The 21,095-nt window shown below is 38.0% G+C and overlaps 1 protein-coding gene across 4 annotated transcripts in view; it reads left to right on the top strand.

Annotated features, from left to right (window-relative positions):
- The first annotated feature begins 239 nt into the window (after nt 1–239).
- LOC121316057 (talin-1-like) overlaps nt 240–21,095 on the top strand; it is a 91,295-nt gene continuing 70,439 nt past the window's right edge. For 2 of the 4 annotated variants that reach the window (XM_041250809.1, XM_041250783.1), the window contains exon 1: nt 240–374. The gene's annotated coding sequence lies outside the window, so the exon portion shown is untranslated. Of the gene's footprint in view, nt 375–13,062; nt 13,164–21,095 lie in introns of those variants that run through there. The other 2 variants (XM_041250792.1, XM_041250800.1) reach the window with 2 other exon arrangements.

Here is a 21,095-nt window from a genome sequence, read left to right as displayed (position 1 = left end):
GCAAACGGGCACTAATTGTATTGTTTTTCTTTTGATATGAAGAATTTGAGTTAGTTGTAAACTTGATAATATTTTAATATTTAATCTAACTCTTTTCGAGTATTTATTTTCAAACTGCACTTACATGTTTGTGTCTTACGTTAGACGTCCACTTTAAACCGTTCTCTTTAGAGCTCAGTGACGTGAGCACTACAGGGCTGTGTCAGTGAATGGGTGGAGTTTGTCTTGCTGATCTCATCAGGGAGTGGAAATCACGAAGTCTGACAAACCAGCAGTGTAGAACATCACTGTAGGCTGGGGAGAAAAGGATATTTTTTTTCTATAATTTCCAACACGAGAGGAGAGACGGTGCCACAAAGAGAGAATCGTAAGTGGTAAGGAGCACAGTAATCCTAAACGTGGTTCTGTAAATGATAGTTTGCTATCGGTTTAAAAGTTTTGTTGTGTTGAGGATGTGAAGTTACCGTGTCCGTACTACTAACGAAGCCCACACAACGTCTGCATTCGCCAGATTCTGTACTTTGTCGAGCGAGTGTCATCCTGACAATATATATATATATATATATATATATATATATATATATATAATATATATAATATATAATTTTTGTTGTAACAAGTAAGTGACATACAAGGTCGCGATCCTAAACCCTGGGAACTTATTTTTAAAAATTTGTTTTAAACTGACCCTCCTCTTCAACTGTGGTTGAGACTTTCAAAGCTTTCGTCTGTAAATAAATAAGACTTTAATGATTCTGAACTTACTAGTCTTGCCACGTCAACCAGAGTTCAAATATATATATATATATATATATATATATATATATATAGATATATATAATATATATATATATATATAATATTTTTTTATATATATATATACTTTTGTAGCGAACTGCAGATATATGATAACTAACAATTTCTGTAGACCAGAGATATGCTTTATAAAAAAGAGAACGAGCATTTGGTAAGAAAACCTAAGTTAAAAACGTAAGAAAGAAGTTTGGACACGCAGGAAGATGAAGGTTGCAATTCTAAAATAACGTTATCCTACATAAAGAGTAGTTTTCGCATACTGTGTAGCATTTTTGAACTTTTTTTACTGTACTTTGCGTAGTTTTCTGCTGTGGTTGATGAGGGACTGTAATGGCATTTTATAAACGTTACAGGATGCCAACGGGCCTAAGAGAACAACACTTCCTTTTTACCTGAGAAAGTGTTCATACATTTCAGGGCTGTTCATGACCAAAGGTATTGGTACTTTCATGTTGTGCAGTGGCCCGAATCAATCGGCATGTTACAGTGAAAGGGGAGACAAGTAGCAGATAGACATTAAAATAACGTTTTGCAAAATACCTATATTGCTTGCATTATTTCAAAACCATGTGACAGTTCATTACAAGTTATTAGCTGAAAGTATGTTTCGATGATAACATAGTGTCCATAAGAACAGAAAAGCAAAACAATTTTACAGTATTTAAGTTACTGTCTCTCAAATAGTTTTAGATTGCTTGTTAGAAGCAATTGTTAAATGTCAGTCTGGATTTCACAAGCTGCTGTGGGAGCAAAGTGCTCTGGCTCTGATGCTCAAGGTGCTGGGCTTAAATTTAGGTTTGTATTGATAAAAACAAGCCAGTTTTTCTGAAAGATGCATGCTTCAAGTTTGCAGAGGATGTTTTACAAAGGGATTTATTGTCCTAATTTCTTGTAACCCGAGACAGATGCTCCTATTAATATACACTTCTGGCAAAGAAGAGCCATGATTTTATACAGATATAATTGCAATGGTAGGACAGCTACATTTATGGTTGAATGCTGTAGCTGTTTTTTCTAGAACCAATAAGGCCAACATCTTGGTTTGCTTATGCGATAAGATGTGTATAGTTATAGGTATAAGAGTATAGGTAAGTCAGTACAGGACTAGACAAAGACTGTTGTCATATTTTGGTATGGCTCTCTGTCACTATCATAGAGAGTGGGGATTGAATATGTAAAAATAAACATGCAGCTGTGATGGAGTTGTCTGTCACTGTGATTCTGTACATGTTCTATGGGGTTTGCCAGGCATGGGTGTCGTCCTTTCTGGGCATTTTATGCTGACATGTTCCTTTCTTCCGTTCTATTTTGCAATCACTTGTTTTGTTAAATCTTCCAGCAAATAGAAAAACAGCCAAAAACAGAGTATCATTTCTGAGGTAAATGTGGTCAGTGCTTAAATTAGTATTTTACAATTTTTGGAGCAAACAGTGTACCTCAATGTAACTAGTTCACAGTATTAGCTGATTTTGTCAGCTTTGTTTGCGTGAAGTTTCCGGTTACATGTGTAGGTTTTTGATGTGGAGCTATCCGGTCATGGCTAAAAGCATTATCGACATGAAGTGTCAGATTAGTCAGTGGCACATACTTTTTGTTGCCTCTGGGGCTGATAAGTATTTGTGAAACAAATTTTCAGTGTGGCAGCCAGGGTGTGCCCTTCATTGTTAGACAACATGGAAAAAATGTAATAGCTGCAGGGAAGAGCTATCTGTACAAATATTAAGGCTGATCTTAAACACAGAAGAAGCCCAGAGTGGAACAAATTACTTTAAAATAGCCCTTTCTAGGGACAATTAACTTTTTTTTTTTTTTGCTGTTTAATTTAAATCTGTTTTAGTATTTTAAAATCAGAAAATTAATTGAGTAACATTGGTTAATCTGGAACCTCCTTCTCCCAGCAACAATTCCCAAACGGAGTGATAGGGATTCCTTGAATTCTTGGGGTGGAAAGAGTTAAGGAATTTGACATGCTCACACATGCAACTGTGAACCACTGTGTGGAGTGAACTGCGTTTGGAAAAGTTTCTGATAACACTGCCCAGTGCTTGATAACACTTCACTGGTTTTCTTCATATGGTGTGACTCTCCACAGAATGGAAACGGTTTTGGTCAGTAGATTAAGTATATATTTACGTAGTTTTAACCGCAATGCTTTATCTGCAGAACATCAGGGCTGCATAAATGAAAGGTGGAAAAGATGCATAAAAAAAGAACACAAAAAAACTTGAGAGGTCATTCTTAATAGAAAATCCATTATGCTAATTATAAATCAAGTCAGTCACTCTGGTATTTTAAAGTTCCCTTTTTTATGAATGTTCCTCTTGTTTTTTGGACTGATCCTGTCTGTCTGTTTCAATCTACATTCAGAATTCACAAATATTTGCCATACTTTTGTTGACTACCAGCCTCCTGCAACCCCTTTTTTATTTGTGTGTACTAGTTTTAAAATAATCAATTGGTCTCTGACACAGTGTATTACTAATTATATCTGAGTTATTAACCCTATGCCACTGTTCAAAGAATAAACTGTTCAGGAGGCAGATAATTACTGTACCTCAAATAAGCAACACCACCCAAGGTCTTAAATACAACTGGGTTGGTTGGCAAGTTATCCTAGTAGTGTGTTGCTTTGGCAACATCCGAGCCAGGTCGTACACAAGTCTGCTAATAAACCCACCGCAATGTTACTTGCTTCATCAGACAAGACACGTTATTTATTTCCAGAACTAAGGCAAAAAACTGTTTTGCATAAAGTAAGCCTACATCCTCTCAGACTCTTGGAAAATCAATTGTTTGTTGGCCTTTGACCTTTAAGAAATATTGGTGTAAAAACAGATTCATAAATATGTAGACTGCATATAAGTTATCAATTTCTTTCCCTCCTGTGAGGAATTCAAGATGAAATGTGGATTAAGGCCTCTAGGATTTGACAAAGTGTATTTATCTGGAATATACTGTATAGTAAATTTCCTTGTACTATATGTCACGGACACACCTTTTTCAGTACATATTTTACAGCCTAATTTGGTGCGAATGCGACTGGGAAATGCTTCCCTGTTTTTCTCTATGTGCAGGCCTTCTGCTCTGACTAGACTGGAAAAATGTGGTCAGTGAGTAAATTGGATTAATCAAAAAATGGTCGGGAGGGGACGGGGGACAAGGACCGGGACTGTCTGATTACTGAAATCATTCAGGGCCTCTGACCAAAATGTTTTTTTTTATTTACAATTCACTTACTGTAATATACAAACAACATTTATGTAAAACGATACTCGAAAAGAGACCAAAACATAATTGTAACCACTGCCTGTGAAAGGTTCTTTATTGTTGAGCAATTGGAAAATGAAAACATATTAAGAGGAGTGGAGATACAGTATGTGGCCGCTCATCAGTAATTAATTTTATATATATGCGCACTGTGAATGAGTCAGTCCTATTTTAAGATGGATCATTCTAAATATCCCACCCTTGCTACTGAGCAAATCATTACTTAATCTAAAGCAGCAGTTTAGCAGAAGGAAAAAAAAAAGTGACCTTTTAACTCTATTGTCCCCACTGCCTCTATACTTCAGAATACCTGCATCTAACTGAAATTCAACTATATGGAGACAATTTTATGGAGAAGAAAAAAAAGGCGAGTGTATTACTTGTAGAAATAACCATTGCAGGATTTTCAATAACCACTGTACAATATTAATTATTGTATAAATAACTACTGTGGGGTTTTCAATGTATTTTATAAAGGCATGTGTCTGCCTGTGTGGTTTTGAGTCATCTGGTGCAGAATATATTTTGAAACAATTTGTTTGTCTGCTAACTCTTGCCTCCACTCCATCCATTTTGTAGATGCAGATTCTGCGTTTGATATAATGTAGTGGTTTTAGTGCAGACGCTTACCTAAAATGAAAGGGTTCATATATTTAAAACAATGTTCAATATTAATTCATGCTGGGACAAATATCCGAATATTCAAACAAATATTTTTTGACATGTATTCGGATACAAAAATCAGATGTTCGTTTGATGTTCAGCTATAAAAAGGCACAAGTAAGCCTCATTTATTACTTTATTTAAAAATGTCTATGGCCACTTTTACTGTGGAGAAACGGCAATGGAATGAAAAAAAGTAAAATGCGGTGTCAACTTTCTGTACTATTTGTTGTAAACAAAAAAACATTTAACATGAACTGCTATTTGGCATCCTTTGTTTTAGTTAATTCACTGGGGTAAAGTAAGTCCTACAGAACATTTTCTTTACTCCTGGGATATTTTTCTACTTGAATGTGTGACACATTGTAACGTCTTGCTGTAAAATAAAGGCACACACACAGGAGCCATGCCCATCTGCCCCTGCTGCTATGCCATTTCTGCCTGCGTTCTGAGCAATATAATGGCTTTTATTACTTTTTTTGAAAATTAATGAATATCCAAACGAATATTTAAGTTATGAGCGAATATCCAAACATGAAAATCCCGTATTCATCCCAGCACTAATATGAATGTGTCATTTTTACATGTTTTGTGGAAGGTACAGTAGGGACGTTGTGTTTCTTCAGTCTGGTGCTTGTGTAGACCAAATCCTGGTGACTGACTGACCATGGACCTGGCTCTCAAAGTTTTGAGGCAAAGATCCAGCTGTGTCTAAAATACAAACATCAACCTGGAGATGGACTTGCGTAACCAGGCCTAAAGGTGGGTGTGCTGTTCTAACTGGTTGATATACTGCCCTTTCTGGACTGACTCGGCAACTGATAAGCAATTAAATTTCTTTTGCTGTCTGGATATTTAATTATTTATTTTTTCCCCAGACACTGGAAATGTACGTACCCTTGCACACACCCTTGTGGAATTTCTGTAAAGCCTCTTTCCAAAAAAATATAGCATTATACATCCCCACGTGTTACAACTGTTTAAGTGATGGACCTGTAATTTTCTTTTAGTTGTTGACATCCTGACAACTTTTTACAGCATAATATGTACAGTAAACAAATAAATAATTATAATTATTATTATTATTATTATTATTATTATTATTATAATTATTGGTGTTATTCGTGTTAAAGCTTATAGTGTAAGGGTTATTGCCCATACTGCCAAATGGGCAATGCAGCAATAAGGACTCGTGATGTCACACCGAACACAAAGCCAGGGCACTTGTATTGCTATTTCTGATCACTCTTCCTGCAGTAATCTGGGACATGCCCCTGTTCTCAAACAGGCGTGCACTCGGCTGACCGCTAGAAAATACCTTTGGAACAGACATTACGTTTATAAGTGTAAAATGTTGTCAGGATGTTAACTGTGAAAAGAAAAATTACAGGTACTTCATTTAAACATTTGTAGCAACACGTGGGGACGTATAACGCTATACGAAACCCTGCTACTTACTCTTTAAGTGTGGGTTTAAATGCTTCATATATGAGTGAGAAAGCTCTAGTTGTTCAGTTCTTTTCGGATATGCGTTTACAATTGTAAAGCTGTCACTTGTTTAGATAGCTGTATATGTTTGGCATTGAATTACACTAATCACCTTTCATTTTCTTACTGAATTTCAAGTAAATAACAAGACCATGTATGATACATTGAGTCTTTCCCAAAACTACCCTGCAAAGCTGCAAAATGTAGGTACATTGAAAATCTGGGAAATTTAAAAACTGGATCAGGTCAATATTTTACAAGTAAGGCCAGGCATTGTTCTGTATTCCGCGGAGTGATCCTGAACATGTTTGAATTTGTTAGTACAGTATTAATATGAACTGCATTTATTCGTTACCGGTTAAACACATTTACAAGTACTGATTTTTTTGTATAACTTTCACAGCAATACATCATGTGTACTGGTCGTAATTCTCAAGCACTTTTAAATGTTGTAGGCGCTTGGGTCTGAATAACCATCATTAAGAAGACTAGTACAGTCTCACTTTCTGGTTTGCTTTCTTGTGGTTGAATTAATCTACTAAACCAACTGGTTTGTCCTGGTGGAAAGTACAGCCACATGCAATGAAGTTGCCAACCCTAGTCTTTGAGCCAGTGGATTTTAAAGTCACAGAGCTGAATGGGTGTAGCTGGTTAGTACTGGGCTGGTACAGTATATTGTCCTGCCATGATAGAGATCTGGTCAGAATAATGCCATTCCGACATTTGGAACAGTAGTGGCAGTATCCTTGCCATACAGTTCCACATTGGCCTGAGTCACTGTTGTGACTGGAGACGATTCCATTTTTATTTTTTTATTTTTTTTTGGGGGGGGGGGGGGGGTTAAAGTGGGTTGAACACAGTACCTACCCCCCTTCCCTTAATCACATTAATACTGTAAAATAAAATGAATTGATTTGAGACATACAGGGGAGAAGTAAATTAAAAGGGAATAGCACATATTTGAAACACTTTGCTTAGTAACAAGGTTGCTATTGATGCAAACTGTAGTGGGTTCTCTGACAGTAAAGGTCTCTTTGTCCCAAGGGCACTTGGTGCAGGATGGGAATCTTGCTGAGTCCTGTGTGGGGGCTTCACCCTCCCATTCACCATCTCTCAGGCTAGCTGCTAATCCTTAGCCTGCAAAGGATACAGGCTCCTGACTCCTTCACAAAAACGACTTGAGCTTCTGCTAAGTTCAGAACAGCACTCTGTTGTTGTACCTTGCATGCAATGGACTGTAGCCTCAGATTTAAAGAAAGAAAACAGGAGGTTGCATGTCTGTTCTGAAAGAAACGTACCCCCCTTTAATGACCATAAGCGTAGGTCAGCATTTTATGGAAAAGTGTATGTGTATGTTGGTTTTTTTTAGGTTGGGATACTATCACTAAGGCTGTGATTTTGTCATGGAAATTTGTACTGAATCACGGAGCAAGAGGGAAATAGTGTGTGAAGTCACAGGGATGAAAATTCGACAATGTTTTTTTAAATACAATATACCAGCGTTCCCTCTAAGGCTAAAATGCGCACATTTTTCACAGTAACTGGCAACAACCTTCGCACTCAGTTTACTAACTTTCACAAGTTATTAACATAACATAAGCATATTTGTGTCTGTCTTGCAGCTCATTCACTGATTTCCCTCTGTAAAAATGCATGTCACATTAGTGCAGAGCTCACTCGGGCACCAGTGAATCTACTGGTACAGGGTGGGCGAAGCCGGCATCTGGCGATTCTGCCTCTGTAGAGAGTGCAGCTCGGTGCTGCTCATAAACTTTACAGTTTTTAACTGGTCGTATAATTGAATACTAAAATCAGTGAAGCACAATCTTCCTGCATTATTTAGAAGTATAAATACTCCTATAAACATAAATAAACATCACAATACTCACACTTATTCATCATGTGACTTCACTCCATGTCTCTGCGGAAACTCAACATGGCGGCTGCACCAACAAAGAAAAAAGCAATGTTTCAGTAAGACAGAGCTAAAAGAAATCTGATTACACTATGTAACATAATTTTTGTTCCTGGGTAGTAAGTGTTATTTCCTAATTGCTTATGCCTCAAAAGTATAGAAAATGGCTATTATTCCCCACAAACTTTGCTTTTGTGACCAGGACAGTGATATCTCAAAATATCACTATTTCCAATGGGAAAATGGGCAAATGTGTGTATTTTCTTTCACATAAAGTCAGAAAAAAAACAACATATGAATCCAAATTAACATGTATTTATACTAAAGTAATACAAAAATGACTACAAAAGATTTAGAAGTGAGTAGTTTTTCAAGATTTACGATTACACTACACACTGTTGGTTTCATAAAGACATTCTGTCTGGAGACGCACCTCTTTAAATCTTGCAAATAACACAGCAGAATTAGGAAAGAAACAATTGAGAGGATTAATTATGGGTTTATATTAAAAGGGGCACTATTTAAATTACAATCGGGTAATACATAGCAGTGAACCTGCTTTAGAGCAACGAGTCAGTCAACACGGCTTTATCAGTGTTTCATATTTTATCCTGGTTATTATTATAATGGCAGTAAAACGCTCAACTTAATTTGTGAAGTACTGTACATAGGATTACTCTCATGTGACATTGCTAGACTGTTACTAAACTGTTTCATATTGTTATTGTAAATGCCAGCAATAAGCTAAACAGGTCTTTTCAAAACACCTGTATTTGTAGACTGAACTACTGTGTTAGTGGAAGACTGTAAATATGATTCTCACAACTGTGCTGCACATTTGGTTTTCTGAACTATAATATAATTCTTAGGTTTTCTTGTTTATTTTAATGCTAGCAATGAGCCAAGTGATGTCTGTAAACATTGTGACAGGTTTGAAGTGACTTCAGGTGCTTTACTTACTGTTACAGAAACAAGAGTCTGAAAAAAAAAAAAATTTTTACCTACTTTTTATTATTTATTTTACCTATTTATTTTACAAATGGAATTGTATGTACATATTGAATGTTGTAGCTCTTGATGGCAGTACACAAATACTGTAGCCTAAAGTTATTAATAAGTAATTCCAAGGAAGTATGTAACAGTAGCCTAGGCTTGGATTTCTCATAAAACTTAAGAAATGAGCTATGCTAAACAAGAATATTCTAGCCTTGCCTCTTTTTCATTGAAACAATAAAGCCCTGTCTCCTATAATTTTCAGATGAACAGAACATACAGGTTTCAGACTCCATTTGTAACTCCAGTGTGTATCAAGTGTCTCATCTGAACCATCATTACAGTCTTCAAAGGTTCCACTCCCAGCCCAGGATGGACGGTGTGAAGCAAACCGATACAGCAGTGTCCTCACTATGCTGGGCCCTGTTAGCTTCTTTTGGAGTATCCCATGGATGCTGAAAACACAGTGGGGTTAACATATTTGAAAACTGAGCTGTTAAAGTATCCGTAAGAGGGAATTAATTTAAAAGAAGGTTTTCTAAGGGGAGGCAAATTGGTAAATCTCAGATGACATCTGGAATTAGTTTTAGCCTCTTCCCTCTTTCAAAATTTCATATTTTCATATTTCCCATGTTGCAGCTGTTAGGCAGTCCATTTTTTAAATTTAGGTTGGGGTCTAACCTCAGTGTCTTGTACAGAGCTAGTTTTGAGGGTGATCTTTAAAACCAAGCCTGTTTGTGAATAAACAGAAATGTGTGGCTAAACAGTTTACTTAAGGCATCTTTACCTCCAGTCAGCCCTTTCTGAAATTCCTTACCCAATTCTATGTCCTTTATTCAATATCTAATGTAACAGTGCTATTTTGAAATGTGCAGTGCTTAACTAGCAGCTTAAATAACCAATTTTAAAAAGCAATGCCAGGAGTAAGACCTTGAGATCCCGCCAGGGTTAAGCCAGCCAAGAAGTGTCTGAATTAAAGAGCTGTTCTTCTAAATGAGCTTAATGACTGAACTGGACTGAAAACAGTCATGTGTTCCTTTTCAGCTTTAATATCAGTGTCTGAAGTAGTGAAATTAAAATATAATTTTAAGCACTGTCATTGTTAGATGGTACTAAATAATGAATAAATACAAACTGGTTCCTGTAATTAATGAAGCAGCCTTACTTCAAACATAAACTTTATGGGACTTTTAGTCACACATAAACTGTTGCTTTGAAAGAACAGGGTACCAGTTTATGTGAACAATGATGGTTGGTAATATAGAGTCTGAATGTATTCTGGGTGACTCCCATTGGCTAGACTTTTTGATGATGGTTGTATCCGTGTGTGAACTTTAAAGGCCTGGTCTCTCGTAATAGATAAATTGTGATTACTGCCCGCTTCCTCTAGGTATGCATTATGTGTGTCCTGTGAGGACACAATCTTGGACTGAGACTCTATATTAACAGTTTGACTTCTGACATGTAGAGTGCTTGTAGAAATTGAGGTGAGGGGTTTAGGCCTATGGAGTCCCTTGTGGTGAGCCCATATTTGGAGAAAAACATTAACCCTATGTTAATGTTTTTAAGTAGACATAAAGGCTATTGTTTTAATGTGGGCAACAGTACTGTACATGTCTGTTTATTGATAGAATGCAGGTGAATAATCAAGCGTTTTGAGTGAGTATTGAAAATTTGGGAGAGCTAGTTGCTTTTCCCCTAAAAAAAGTCAAAAAGAAGGATCCTCTTAAAGGGAAATGTAAATCAGATGGCATAATTATTACCGTTTTATTAATAAAATGTTTGTAACTTTCAGAACTTGTATGGTTTGCTAATTTCAGTAAGAAGTTTTGGTAATACATTTAATTTACAAACAATAATAATAATTCAAGTGAAATTTCCCAATTTGCTTCATTCCAATTTTAAATTACATGTACGTTTTGTCTTTTTTTGGCAGGGCTGCTCTATCCCTACTATGGTAAAGTGAAGGCAGAGCCTCTAGAGAATGGAGATGTCAGATATTTATGTTTGGGGTTTGCCCTGCAGTGGTTTCAGTCCTGTTTAGGAGATTTCAGAGGGTGTTTCATTTCCAGTTGCTGGATGTTTTAAACTCCCCTGGATGGAGTTCAGCTCCTGCCAGTGTTTGGCTAGAGTCCTTATTTGGTCAAAGCTACACACATTTTTTATCCCCTCAGTTGAAGAAGAGGAGAAATTATTTAGTTTGGAACACAGGGATTTCTTTTTGTGTTAATACTTGTTGGTCAGAGGCTGGCAATGTGTGGCTGCAGAATAAGTCTTACCCCCCCCCCCCTCCCCTTTCAATTTAGAACCAGAATGCACATTTCTGATATCTGGTGATTTGTTGTGGATATCAAGAATTGGATTCAGGATAGCTAAAATATAATTATTGATGCTGTTTGTGGATTAATGTTAAAACTGCTTGTGATGTGATAACTTCAGTTAAAACACTGGGCACTTCCATTCAGATTGGTTTCTGCATCCTTCTGTGGCCCTCTTGCTTGGTTAGCTTCAGTTGGAAACTGTAATTGGGACACTGCGGACATGTATTTTTGTTGCACTGACAACTGGCATCTCATATGTGTGAAATATTGTTTCTATTTTTAGTGGTGTGAAATGATAGCTGTCGGTGTATGTTTTATTAAGGGTTAAAAGTTCAACACAATCTATAGCTATATAGAGGCTGCAGGGCATTTAGAAGGGCAAATCTAGGAAGACAATTAAGATAGGTTAATAGGACAGAGAGTTTTTAAAGATGTTGAATGCTTGAGTTCACTACAGTGCAATGAATTGATCAATAGGACAGAGAGTTTTTAAAGATGTTGAATGCTTGAGTTCACTGCAGTGCAATGAATTGATCATGGGGAATTATCCATGTCTCCAAAGCTATACATTTACAAGCTTTATATTAAAGGGCAGTACATCAGCCATGTGGGAGTATTCAGGTCATGCGTGTGAAGGATAGCAAATACAGAAAGAAGGCTTGTTGGTAACACATGTGATCTTACAGTAAGGATTGGCATAATGGGTTTTCTTCAAGGTTCTGTATGTACAGTGTCTAGAGCTTTTAGAAGACACTGGGGTAGTGGGAGGAGAATGTGTTCAAGGCTGTAAGAAGTTAGTGTATTATTTAAATCTTTGTCACAGACTTACCCATTGCTGTAACGACTTCTTGCAAGGAACAGTTGTTAATGCGTTGTGTGTGCTGCTGTTGGAGGAGACTTGGATCCCTCCAAGCAAGTAATATTAAACTTCTTAAGGCAGCTCAACACTTAATGTTTAATCTTTTATTCACTGCCAGTGTCTCTCTATAGCATGTGGTTGGTGTTTGCATTCATTCCTGTTAATGGCCTCAAACAAAAGTTCAACTGGGAAATCCTCTGATTATTGCTTGTCGTTGATTAGGAATGAGTTCTTGATAGCAGCTTACTCCATCTCTCTTTCCTTCCTTCGTGAGTGGCGTTTGACAGTGAAGGGCAATGACTTTACAAAGCAGCTTGCTCATAAAGATTGCGTCTTAGTATTGTGCCCTGTTGCTGCAGTGGTGCATGGTGCTTTTTTTTTTGTTCCATTGCAAGGGGGAGCTTGCAGAGTCTGTGCACTAGGATATCTGTTATGGAATCTTTTTGGGAATGCAAATAATTATTTCCGTTAACAGAACTTTTTGATGATTGACCTGAAGTGTGTGTTGGATAGTCTTATAACAGTGGTGCAAGCAGGATACATGCATTTCCTCCCTCATACTTTGTCTATAATAAGAAAGTTGATGTCATTTTACTATACAGTGCTCTATTGTATGATAAATTGGTTACAAGTTGTACTGAGATGTCAGGCATTGTACAGTATGCGATTGCTATGGAAAAGAGGGATTTCTGTTGGTACAATCATGACACGCAGAACTAAAGCTCTCTTTCACTAGAGATACTGCCTGTCATAAGAGTCATTTTGAAATAATTTAATTGATTGTGGAATAATTATATATTTTTATCCTCCACGAAGCCTGATATTGTTACCTTGGCAAAATGTAAGTCACTTTATTTTTTCAGACCTGAAGACTGATTTAAGTACATAGTTATATTACAATTGTTGACCTAAAAAAATATTCTCTCTATTTTGTGTAACCAATGTCTGTTTTCTTTACACAGTTGTGTGTGCCTCATATCTGCCCCAGTCAGGCAAGCCTTTTTGTGTTCACATTCGTGTAAAACCTTTTCCTGCAGGTTGGTTAAGCTGAGCCATGCTCCTTTCTTTCCTAGTACAGTAAATACAGTATTCTTGTGCATGCTGTGCAGATTAAGTCATAGTCTCCCTTTCCTTGCACCAGTAGACTGGCAGGGTGCCTGTTGTGTACAGCAGTGGCAGCAGCTCACATGTCGCAGTACCTGTGTGGAGCGGGAATAAGAGGTCACAGATTGCAGATATTATTAGCTGTAGGCTTTTACTGACTGATAAATACTTGTTATAGAAACCACTGGGAGCCCGATTGGAGGCACCTGCCAACCGCGTGCGATAATGTTTCTGTCCTGTTTTGTTTCGGAGACACAATTTGTTGTACTGTAATGTGTCAGACAGCATCACTGTGTGTGTGTGTGTGTGTGTGTGTGTGTGAGATCAGCAGTTTTTGAGTGTGAAAGGTTTAAATTAAATCCCAGTACAGTGCTATTAACAAGCATGGCACACCATCCTGATCTTGCATCTGAACTGACCTCTGCGTACTTTCTTCTTTGTGGTGCTGTACTTGGGGGCATCTTTTTATAGAAGTTTACCATAGTAAAAGCATAGCAAAGTGTAATAAAGCAACAGTGAAAGCATGATAAAACATATAGTCAGCATTGTAAAAAATATCAAGGTGTGGTAAAGCATATTAATAAACATGGCAAGCCTGGGTAAACTGTGGTAAATGCATAGTATAAGCATGGGAAAACTGCAGAAATACCAATCAATAATACCATGGTAAACCTGTGTAAGGATAGTTGTGGATGTGTCCCTCTGAGAGTAAAGGCAAGGTCTTTGCATGTTCCAAGAACCACACAGGCTGCATTGGGTTATATTTCTAAAGGGCTGCGTTTCCCATCAGTTAATAACTAAACACACATAAGGTTCAGAGATACCAGTCAGAAGCTTTTGACAAAGTTGAAAAAAGGAACCACAAAAGGAACAAGGGCTAACTTAGATACCGATGACCAAATATTGTACAATGACTTTTCCACCTCTGCGTTAATGTGATTTTTAAATCACAGGCTTATTTTCCTGTGTTCATGCGTTGAAGACTTGGTTAATGGATTTAGTGCAGAAGCCGCTTGACTCCAGGGCAGCTGCAGCTCTGTGGCTGTTTGTGTGGCCCAACAGATATCGCAGCAATGTGTTTGACGTGGTAGCCCCTGGCAGCCACAAGTCATTGAAGAATGAAAACATTACACAGTTTAACTGGATTAACTGTTATTGGATGCCCCTTTAGACTGGGAGCAAGGGTGTCCCCCAGGCTTATAAACCTCCTGTGACAAGGATGGTGAGTGGTGTGTGTTGAAAGGAACAGTAACTATGCTTTTACTCCAAAAACGTCCGTGTTTGTTTAATAGAACAAAAACAAAAGATTATTTAAACAAAAACAAGTTGCTGCTATACCAGCAGTGGTATAGGGGAAGCAAACACGGCAGGTTGCAGTCCCAAAACAAAACAAACAAATACACTCCGGTAGCCACAGTCCTCCATGCATGAAATTGTGCTGTATGTATACATGTCCTTTTGAGTGCGGGTGATGCTTTGCTGTGTAGAGTTGTACGGTGAGTCAGGATTAATGCTGGCTCCGTGGCTGCAGCTCCGTTACTCCTGCTCCATCTCTGCAACAACAAAACAAAAGCAAATGCAGGCTCCGGCCTCGTATTACACATTCAGCGTAAGGGGCAGCACTCCCTGCAATCAACCCGACGACCGCCTTTGTCCAGTCGCTGCCTGACCCGTAGCCGATCGCAAGGGATTTGTTTTGTGTACGTGCCGCTATGCACTTCCGCCAAGCTGGCCGATTTGTTGTTTCCACCCACCGTTGAGTCGACCAGTCTACGTGAAAGCATAACGTCCACCTTACACAGCGCCCTTTCTGGTTGGGAGGGAGGTTTACAGCTTAGACTCTCTTTGTCACACCTCCATAAAAAAACAACTACTTTAATTCTGTTTTAATCTTGAAGTGCTTTAGTCATTGCCTTTTGAGTATAGGCCAGACAGTGGGTCAGGTTGCACCCTATGTACACCATGGGGCTGTAGATTATCCCTTGCAGTCTATAGCATCCAAAAATGCGTGTGGCACTTCATTTACCTGCAATTTTCCTTAGCAATACAATCTCAAGATATGAAATAAAAATAATAGGTCAAAACTTCTTGGCACTACTGTGCACTGATAGGGGCCACTGCAAGTGATGAGGATGGACACAGACATTACAAAATCTTCCTCTTTGTGAAAGCGGAATATCAGAAGCTTGGTGAATACCTTGAAGCTTGGTATACCTTGTTCTCCACTATATGAAAACAGAGCTTGCTGTTACTGCTGGCTACTGAGAAATGAATACAAATTTATAGTAGGTCTGGCTTTATAATCCATGCGCTTCAAAATAACTTTAAATAAAGGACAAATGTTCTGATTTTATAGCTACTTTTAATGTATATAAATTCTTTCTCTGCCGGTCAAGTTGCACTTTCCTGGGGCCGTCAATTAAAATAGGATCAAAACAAGTCCTGCGCAATTTCATTTATTCACATTCCTCGCAAGAATCTAGCTTTATTCTTGCATACTGCAAAAAAATTCATAACTGTCATGAGCTTGATGAGCTGTTTGAATTTCCTGGTTTCTACTATGTCTCTCTTACACCAGCTTGGTATTTGGTGGTCATCTCTGTTTCCATAGTAACCTTTACTAGGCACAGATAAGGACTGGATCCTGCAGCTGGTCCAAAGAGATGGCTGATTTATAAAGAAGGTCGGACCTGAAAAATTTTATGATGGAGAAGGAAGAAGATACAGTATAGGAGTTTTCATTTACTTCCATTTCAGTACAGTGCTAGAAGTATTAGTTGCAAATAGAAACCAGAGTTTGGATTTCATTTAAATAAAACTCATTATAAACAGATTTTCCATTAAAATATTTTAAACTAGTTTTAGGTAAAAACGGATGTTTAAAAGTGTGCAAGATGCATATTTCTCCGTACGCCCCCCTGAAAGGTGAACTGCTGCTGGAACATGTTCCAGTTTCCCATTCTGACAGCAATATCAATTCTCACCCCTCCGCCTGCCAGACAAGCTTGTAGTTTGATGATATTTCTCCACATGCCACTGGAATTTAAGGCATGCTCAGTTTAAACATTTCCAAACTCCTTGGGGAATAAATACATTTAATGTTCTGCTAGAATGCTCACTGTCAGCCATTGGCAGAAGCTGAGAACCCTCTCTCTCTCTCTCTCTCTCTCTCTCTCTCTCTCTCGTCCTCTCTCTCTCTCTCATCTCTCTCTCTCTCTCTCCTCTCTCTCTCTCTCTCTCTCTCTCTCTCTCTCTCTCTCTCTCTCCCTCTCTCTCTCTCTCTCTCTCTCTCTCTCTCTCTCTCTCTCTCTCTCTCTCTCTCGTGGTTTAGACTCCGTGGAGAAACATTGCGGGATTCTAAAGGAATGCTGCTTGGAATTCAGCAACAGAACCTCTGGGATAGAGCACTGCAGTCATGATTTCAAATATTAAAGGTCTTTGGCTTTCGTCGCAGTATTCTTATAAGAAATAATATGTGTTGTAATTAATGGTTGCTAAGGATGGGCCACAAACAGATTTTACAGACACATGTCTGACAGTCCTAGGTTCACTGCCTGTAGTTCAGGATCCAAAGAATATTGAGAATAAGACTTAAGACCCTTTCACACTGGTACTCCTACCCGGATTCTGGCTACCGGGTCACAATCCTGTGTAGTGTGAACCACGAACCTGGATTGACCCAGGTCCCAGCGACCCACCTCGGTGGGGGTCGACAAAATGCATGACGGTTGTTCTAAAGCCGACAAAAGAACAGACAGTCATGTTTCCGTGAAGGTTTCACTTCCATAAGAAGCGTTTTTGTTTATTCTTTTTAGCCATATTTTTGTTGCTTGAGACACACCATGAGCTAGATTGCAGCAGGGAAGAAGAAACATTTGCATCAGAAACATCTAATCAACAAACAGAATCTCAAACAGCACCTGCTAGCCAGACATTTGGAATTTATAAATTTGCCTTATTAATCCAGCCCATAAAATAGGGGACCTCAATTCTGTTTCTGCTAGTCCCAAAATACTGTATGCACTGCTTTCTAGTGCTTGGGACACAAACCTTGACTTGCTGCAGTCTTTGATTTATAGCTCAGTGCAAACCAGCTGTAAAGTGTCTTGAAAAGTCAGCTGCAGAGCATACTGACCTGGAGATGTGCCAGGGACTAGAGTGCATTTTTAAATATCTTCCCATGCGTATGTGGAAACTGACAGATAGTATTAACTGCAAAATGAGGTAGAGCTTAGAGGGCTAATTGTAATAATCTTGATTGGTAACCTAGAGCATCTTTTCATAGGGATACAAAACATTACTTTGTTAATGATAATGCTGAACTACATTACACAATGTCTCTTAAACAGCATTATATTTTGTCTTGCATGTTCTATTTCATGTCATGGGTTAGAAGTGAACAGTAAAACAAACAACACAACAGGTTGATTATGAACACCAGAGTGTATTTATTAGCTTGTAAAGATTTAAGATAAAGAAATGTCCTTTAGCACTGAGGCAGAGTTTGGAAAATATTAGCAAAGAAGAAAATAATGAATCTTGTGTCATCCAGAGAAATGCAGGTAGAATTTAAGAGACATCTCATCCACTCCTACATTTACTATTGCTTTCTCAGTGGAGCAATTCTCAGTTCCTTTTTCAAATTATAATTTACAGATGTTCTGCAAGTCCCAGTGAGTACCGATGACTCGATTCTTATTTCTCAGCAGTGTATCAACTCTGAACTCATATTTGAACATTTTACAATTTTATTCCTATTTTGTTGTCAGTTCAGATTTCTTTGTAATTGTAGAGTACAAATGTATGTGCGTCTCTGATCTGTAAAACAAACTGCACCTTTTGATTATTTCGCTCTGTTGGTAACAGAACAAAATGGGAACAGAAATGCAAGGTTAAAAACAAATGCAAACCTGGGACAGACCAGGATCGACACATGCTGTACTTCAAGCTGGTGTTAAAAATAATGAAATGTTTCCAACTTTTAAACCAGCTGAATAAGACTTGCTGTGGAAACAGTTGAGATACTGATGCTTTTTTTGTACACCAAAGAAACAGCAGGCCAGCACTGATAGATGGGGGATATGGGGGAGTGATAGCCATACAAGTGACCGCTGTCCTTCAGATCCAGGAAAGAAGGATGTGATTCAGCATTGTGAAGCAAACATTAAATGGGGGGCCTTTCTTTCCTGCTGCTTCGTATGGAGCTTGGTTGCCACTCCACTGATAAATACAAAATTAAAAGAAACTTGCTATGCCTGAATGGTGTTGGCTTGTTATAGCCAGGAGGTTTCTCTGCAGTAGCAGTCTTGTCTACTCCAGCAGATTGGGAAACTTTGACTGATTTTTAGTCGTGCTTCAAGCCCCTCCTTAGATACTGCTGAGCCGCAGAACTCTATTTGTGAGTGCTGTTTGAGTATTTCCACCTGGGTCCCAGCACAGTCAGTTTAAGCTGCAAGGTACAGCAGCTGGTGCTGCATTGGGAGTGGTAGCTGTTGACACAAATTGCTTGTTGAAGTGGTAGGTGTGCAGAATCAAATGTTGCTTTAAAAAATATTTCCAGGAGTTTTATAAATGGTTCATTTCCATTTATCTGCCAGACTAATTCATCCTTCCTTCAATAAAACAATGCAACCCCCTACACCCTACCACTCAAGCTGGGAGGTGAACTTGCAACCTTCTGATGTGGAGTCAGCACACTCAGCCAGATGCTAATTGCTATATCCTTTCCCAGAAGCTTGCAGTTCTCCCTCTACATTAAAATGGTTCATACTGAAAACAATTGGGAAAGTAGTGAATATTGGTAGGCTTTGTGTACATTTTTACTATATTAAAAATAGCAACTACAATTTTTGCAGTTTTCAGAAGACAATGTAACAGTCCACCATGTATTAGTCTGTTGGTTGAATAAAGGTGACCTTTTGGTTTGCTGCCTGGTCTTCTGAGAAGTGGTGAGTATCATAGATGGCCTAACTACCACAGTCTGTTCCAGTTTACAGTTGAATGGGAAGATGGCTTTAGTAGCAGGTAATTTTCAAATTAAATGTATTAATGAAATGAATCCGTTAATGCTGTGACATTTAGTCGATGAGGTTTTTAATGAACGCACTTCTCATTAAAAAGCTTAATTGTTGCAGGTCACATCACGTCCTGATTTAACAACTAGATAAGGGGAACTCATTAATCAAAACATCATTAAATACGTTTAGGCAAAATCCATGTCAATGATCTCGATCACATTCCTAGTGGATCTGTGTGCTCTTGTAACCTGTTCTTTGTTCTTCTGTGGGTAAGACACAGATGTGTATATATATAATGTCATTAGTGTAGTACCATATTCTAGGAAATAAAAAATACATTTGAAAAGAAGGTAAGTCAGTAGTCAATGTATTGGGTTATCCCATTTACAGCACTTTTATCCAGTGAATTACTGCCCACTGTCTAGTCCTACTCTCATTGCAATGTTTCATAAATGTCGTCCCAGGGTTTCGAGATGACCCATGATGCTAAATTTGATCATTTTAAAATAAGCTGTATCAATAAGTATCAGTTTCAAGTAAGTAGTCCAGTAACATGCAGTGACCACCTGCTGTGATGTGTATGCTGCTAACTGCCTCTTTTTAGGAGTCTGAAGGTCTCATGCATATAAGCCATAATTAGATGCATGACTTGAGCCAGCTTCCTTGACCACACGAAGCCTGGTGGTGAATACTTGGCCAAGTCCTCCTACTTGATGTACCAAGTGTGTTTTCGTTGACTGGAGTTTTGTGCTTAGCCATACAATAGGCAACATTAATTAAGACTTAAAAAAAATACTTGAGCAGCTGATAGGGGCTAAAAGTAAAAAGACAGTTCAGGTAGCCAAGCAATAGAAATTTCAAGTCCAATATTTGTGTGTGTGTGCAGGGATGGAAATAAGACTCTGACCCTAACCCTAATGAGCTTAATTAGCCCCACATATGGGAAACGCCAAATTGCTTGGCGACTTGTGTATGATTCAGGTTTTTTTCAAGAGCTCAAACAATTTCAAACTTTTTGTAGCAAAAGAAACAGCAGAGCATTTACAATGGGAGAAAAAAAAGAGGTGTTCCTGTACACAGAGACTACTGTATTGTAAATCCTTTTGATTTGGAAGCCATTTCAGACATTCTTTTAAGTGCATTTTCTGATAAGATTTTACAAGCCTTTGTACAGTTACAATAGTGAGTGCAGAGCCATTGGCATCTTTTAATTTTATTAAAATTTTGATTAAATGTTTAAGAGGGAATGGAAACCTCCTTGATTTTAGTTCCTGGTCCATCTCCAGGTCTGAATCCAGTCCAGCTTTACTGGGTCCACTTCTTCAACTTTTGAGCCTTTCAAACCATTTGAGAACTTGCCCTTAATCTGAAACCACAGGATGTAAATGCTTGTAGGGACCACTTTCTATATAGTACAAAGTTAACTGTTGTTAAAGTTGCGGTCTGCATCTCTCATTGGGTCGTGGGGTGTATTTGTATAATATAAACAAAGGTAGATCTAAATTCCGCCACCCTGAAATTTCTACTCTTGTTTGTTCATTGACCTACTTTAACTTTTTAATTTTTTTTATTGTATTTATTGATGTTAATAAGTGAGTCAAAAACAAATCCTTGAGGGGGAAAAACCATAAGGATTCATATAAAGATGTCTA

The sequence above is a fragment of the Polyodon spathula genome, chromosome 1, assembly GCF_017654505.1.
Source record: "Polyodon spathula isolate WHYD16114869_AA chromosome 1, ASM1765450v1, whole genome shotgun sequence".
NCBI classification, from domain to species: domain Eukaryota; kingdom Metazoa; phylum Chordata; class Actinopteri; order Acipenseriformes; family Polyodontidae; genus Polyodon; species Polyodon spathula.
This window is presented reverse-complemented; position numbering and strand designations above follow the sequence as displayed.